Genomic DNA, 6,024 nt, shown 5'->3' with positions numbered 1-6,024 from the left:
TGTGTAACTCTGTGTTGTCTGTTCACACTGCTATGCTTTATCTTGGCCAGGTCGCAGTTGCAAATGAGAACCTGTTCTCAACTAGCCTACCTGGTTAAATAAAGGTGAAATAAATTTTAAAAAATAAAAAGCGAAACGTTTGATAGCTCTTGCCTGGAAAAGTCTGAACAGGTCTAGTATTGGCCAATGGCTTAGGGAAATGTTGTCTTGCCTAACAATGGAAAAGATAACATACACGGTAAAGGGTAAACAAGACACTTTTGAAAAGGTTTAGAGACCATTTTGGGATTTTGTTGAGCAGAGTGATGTGGGTGAAATATTGGCTAATGAAGCGAACTCTGGGCAATGTACTATGCATTGTGTGCATGTGGGGTGGTGGTGAAAGATATCCGATTGGCTTGTGGCTCTGTCTTTCATCTGAAATTTGTCCCAAATATGTTATATCTTATTGGATCAGACCACTGTAAAATGTAATTTTGGTGGTTTTATGCTTTTGTGTCACGTTCTGACGTTAGTTCCTTTGTTTTGTCTGTTTGTTTTTCTATATTGGTTTTTGAGTTTGGCCTGGTATGGTTCTCAATCAGAGGCAGGTGTCGTTAGTTGTCTCTGATTGAGAATCATACTTAGGTAGCCTTTTTCCACCTGTGTTTTGTGGGTGTTTATTTTCTGTTTTGTGTGTCATCACTAGACAGGACTGTTTCGTTTGTTCGTTCTTCCTAGTTGTTATTTTGTTTAGTGTTCAGTTTTGATTATATTAAAAATCATAAACACTTACCACTCTGCACCTTGGTCCTCACCCTCTTCCACCGACGACGGATTACATTTTGTAACACTTTTGTTTTGTCTTAGATCTCTCCATCGCTTAGTAGCCTCTGCCTACTCTCGACCAAAAGCCGGTGACTTCACTGACTTGTCTCAATTAATGTGATTTTGTTTCACTGAATCTCCGTCTTGTCACGGCTCCTCCTTTGCATTGCAGGGGCGGTTCGTCCTGCAGGCAGAGGAGGGTCGTTAGTGATTGGAGTCACCTGGGATCAGAGTATTTAAACTGTCACTAATCCTCTCTCTCTCTCTCTCGGTCTCGCTCTGCTCCTCCAGGTATGAACCTGTTTTGTTTGTTCTTTTGTAGTTTTGCATAGTTTTCACTCAGTCATTCACACACACAGATTCACGCATCCATGCACTTTACATACACCTTACATTATGATACTTCCACACCTCATTCCTTTTTCTTAGTTTAAAGTTAATAGTTTTGTTTACAATAAAGAAATTTTTTTAATTGGCCTATACCTGTTGTTCGCATCCCCTAATTTTTGCCACAGGCTATGAGCCGGCCTGTGACAAGTGGGGGCTCATCTGTAGTAAGGTGTGGGCAGATGGCAAACTAAACATCTGTAAGAAGCAACCTTCAGTGTCACCTGCAAGGGAATCGCCGGATCAAAACTGTATGTCTCCTGAGGTATTTCCAGTTTGTGCGGTTACCCGCGCGGCCTCTCGTAAGGAGATTGAGAGTAAGCCAGAAAGTCTTGAGTTGCCAGTCAAACTCCAGACAGAACAGTTGACTAGTTCTAGAGATTCATTGATGGCTGAGCAAAAGGCCGATACTAACTTGGCTGATCTGTTTGATAAAGTTGTTCCTGATTCAGTAGTGAGGAATAGTGCTCAGTGTTATTTTCTTCTTGATGGGCTGTTGGTCAGGAAATGGGTTTCACACTATGATCAGGGTCTATGAGAACCAGTCTTTCAAATAATTGTACCTACTACTTTGCGAAATAAAGTGTTGCAAACTTCACATGATGATGTGGCAGGTCATATGGGTGTTCGTAAAACTTATGATCGCATACTTCGTTATTTTTTCTGGCCACGTTTAAAGCGGGATGTATCTCAGTTTATTAAAACTTGTGATACGTGTCAGCGCACAAGCAAGCCAAACCAGGTTGTAAAGCCAGCACCTTTGTATCCAATACCGGCCATAGGGCAACCTTTTGAGCATATTATTATTGATTGTGTTGGGCCTTTACCAAGGTCCAAGTCAGGTCATAGCTAATTATTAACTGTTATGTGTCAATCAACCAGATATCCGGCAGCTTTTTCCTTGCGTACCATAACTCAATTTATTTCAACATTTGGGATTCCAAAAATCATCCAGTCAGATCTGGGGTCTAACTTTACCTCCCATTTATTTGCTCAGGTTCTCAAACAGCTTAAAGTTAAACACAACAAGTCTGCTGCGTTCCATGCCCAGAGCCAGGGAGCTTTGGAACGTTTTCATCAAACTTTAAAATCCTTGCTTCGTGCATACTGTACAGAACTGTCTGCAGATTGGGAGGAGGGGTTACCTTGGCTGTTACTAGCTGCTCGTGAAGTAGTGCAGGAAAGCACAGGGTTTAGCCCAAATGACTTACTGTTTGGTCATAAGGTGCGTGGGCCTTTAGCAGTGTTGCAGGATGGTTGTTTGCGTGAGGAACCACCTCAGAACCTTATTGACTATGTAAATGGTTTTAGGTTGAAGTTGTATAGGGCTGGTGAACTGGCGAAAGAAAAACTCAAATCTTCTCAACTGAAAATGAAACTGAAATATGACGGACAGGCTGAGCTGCGTGAGTTTAGTCCCGGTGATCGTGTAATTGCTCTTCTGCCTCTTGGAAGTTCACATTTTCAGGCAAAATATTGTGGTCCTTTCACTGTGTTGCGTAAAGTGTCAGATTTGAACTATTTTATTGAAACCCCTAGTTATAGGAAGTCCTCTAAATTATGCCATGTGAACCTGTTAAAATGTTATCACTCCCGTGATCTAAGCAAAGTTGAAGGCACTCCAGCGGTGAGGTCAGTGTTGACTGCTGCTCCAGTCACTGTATCTTGTGGCTTTAATTTGGTGGAGGGGGGAGAAGAGGAGGACGTTAGGGTTTCGGATGAGGTCTTACAAGGTCGGTTGAAAAACTCCCAGACTTTGCAAAACCTTGGGGTTTTGGTAGATCATTTAGACTCTGAGAAACGTGATGAATTGGTAGCTCTTATTAGAAACTACCCTGTTTTGTTTTCTGACACTCCATCGCAAACCCACTTAATTGAGCATGATATAGACATCGGAGATGATAAGCCTATCAAACAGAGATTTTATCGTGTATCTGAGGAGAAGAGATTGAAACTGGAAACAGAGGTGTAGTATATGTTGGACAATGTTATTGTTGTTCAAATTGGGCTGTCTTTTGGTCAAAAAGTCTGATTCCACTTTCAGACCTTGCACTGATTATAGAAAAGTTAACAATGTTACTAAAGCAGACCTTTACCCTCTTCCTAGGATGGAGTACTGTATTGATCAAGTTGGGTCAGCAAAGTATGTTAGCAAATTTGATATTTTAAAAGGGATATTGGCAAGTACCCCTTACCAAAAGAGCTTGTGAGATTGCTGCCTTTATAACTCCATCTGGTTTGTTCTCTTATACAGTGATGCCTTTCGGCTTGCGGAATGCTCCAGCCACCTTCCAGAGGCTAATGAATCCGGTGGTCTCAGGTCTGGAAGGGTGTGCCGTGTATTTGGACGACGTGGTCATCTATTCAGACTCCTGGGAGGAGCATGTTTGGAGAGTGCAAACCCCGTTCGAAAGACTGGTGTGAGTTTGTGAGTTTGCCAAAACTACAGTCACATACCTAGGCATGGTTGTTGGTCAGGGTTTTGTCTGTCCCGTGGAAGCCAAGGTCCAGGCTGTGAAGCAGTTCCCACAGCCGTCCACAAAGAAAGAACTGATGCGCTTCCTGGGAATAGCGGGGTACTACCGTGCTTTCTGTAAACTTTTCGGTAGTAGTGTCCCCCCTGACCAATCTGTTGAAGGCCAAGGCTGAATTTATCTGGTCCACCCAGTATCAAGAGGCATTTGATGCAGTTAAGGCTCTTTTATGTTTGGCACCTGTATTGGCAGCACCAAATTTTGGGAAACCTTTCAAATTGCAGGAAGACACCAGTCAAATCGGCGCTGGGGCTGTGCTTCTCCAGGAGAATGATAACAATGTTGAGTGTCCAGTTAGTTTCTTTTCCCGGAAATGTAATAAGTATCAGAAAAACTATTCTGTAATTGAAAAGGAGGCTTTAGGTCTCATTTGGGCTTTACAGCACTTTGAGGTCTATGTTGGTTCTGGTTTGACCCCTTTAGCTGTGTTCACTGACCACAACCCACTTATTTTTCTGAGGTCCCTGCAAAATCCCAACCAGCGCCTGATGCGTTGGGCTTTGTTCTTGCAACCATTCAACCTTGATATTAGAAACATTAGTGGTAAGGATAATATCATTGCTGATGCTCTGTCCCGTGCTCCTTTAACCTAGTTTGTATCTTCTCTCTGCTGACCCCTACGGGCTGTCTGTGCCTCTTTCCTCTTAAATTGCTCCCCAGGTACCAGGGCTGCCGAGTTTGAGGGGTGGACAGTCAGTTGGGGGACACGGGGCTAAAAGGACAGGTATCCTTTTTTTAGTTTTTGGGGAAATTTGAATTGTTTTGAATAGGTTGGAGGAAGTTGGGTTGAGGGTGGGACCCTCATTTTAAGGAGGGGGGTGTCACGGTTCCTCCTGCAGGCAGAGGAGGGTCGTTAGTGATTGGAGTCACCTGGGATCGGAGTATTTAAACTGTCACTAATCACCTCTCTCTCGCTCTCTCTCTCTGGTCAGTCTATGTCATGGAAAGAGAAGGTGTTCTTAATGTTTTGTATACTCAGTGTACATTTTATCTTGTCTTGGAAGTCCTCAACATTTCAAGAAATTTTTTAAAATGTTTACCTAATATTACCACAACATTCTCAGCAAGCAAATTAAATCAAAGGAAAGCAGATTGGAATACATCCCCGTTATGTTTACCTCCCGATTTACTTGCAATCCACGTTTGAGGACGGCATTGTAGGTGATATAGAAACACATGGTATTGAATTTAATTAATAGGACATTTGAACAGCATTAAATCATACAAACACAACCATATTTTTTTTACACATCATATCTGCACATGTTGGGTTTGAACCTGCAATGTTTGGTTCCCAAATTAGATTTCAGACATAAAGTTTGTATGTGAAAACTATTTCTAAGATACATATCTTAAGTTTTTACAAACTCACTTCACTTGCGCATAAGAGGAAGGCTTGCGCTACCGGTGCTCAGACATGTGCAGATCAAATACACAGCTGGAAAGGTTCTAAGCTGACAAATGGAATTGTTTTAAGGTCATACCATGGATCATTTAGCTATTTCATAAAACAATTTAGGAACCCTTTAGGGACAAATACATACATACATACATACATACATACATACATACATACATACATGCATACATGCATACATACATGCATACATACATACAGTACCAGTCAAAAGTTTGGACACACCTACTAATTCAATATTATATATTTTTTTACTGCTTTCTACATTTGTAAAATAATAGTGAAGACATCAAAACTATGAAATAACATATGTGGAATCATGTAGTAACCAAAAAAGAAAGTGTTAAACAAATCAAAATATATTTTATATTTGAGATTCTTCAAATAGCCACCCTTTGCCTTGATGACAGCTTTCACACTCTTGGCGTTCTCTCAACCAGCTTCATGAGGTAGTCACCTGGAATGCATTTCAATTAACATGTGTGCCTTCTTAAAAGTTAATTTGTGGAATTTCTTTCCTTCTTAATGTGTTTGAGCCAATCTATTGTGTTGTGATAAGGTAAAGGGGTATACAGAAGATAGCCCTATTTGGTAAAATACCAAGTCCATCATTATGGCATGAACAGTCAATACGGAACATTTCAAGAACTTTTAATGTTTCTTCAAGTGCAGTCGCAAAACCATCAAGCGCTATGTTGAAACTGGCTCTCATGAGGACTGCCACAGGAATGGAAGACCTAGAGTTACCTCTGCTGCAAAGGGTAAGATCATTAGAGTTACCAGCCTCAGAAATTGCTGCCCAAATAAATGCTTCACAGAGTTCAGGTAACAGACACATCTCAACTGTTCAGAGGAGACTGTGTGAATCAGGCCTTCATG

The sequence above is a fragment of the Oncorhynchus nerka genome, linkage group LG2 (genome assembly GCF_034236695.1).
Source record: "Oncorhynchus nerka isolate Pitt River linkage group LG2, Oner_Uvic_2.0, whole genome shotgun sequence".
Lineage (NCBI taxonomy): Eukaryota > Metazoa > Chordata > Actinopteri > Salmoniformes > Salmonidae > Oncorhynchus > Oncorhynchus nerka.
Note: the sequence above shows the minus strand (reverse complement) of the source record.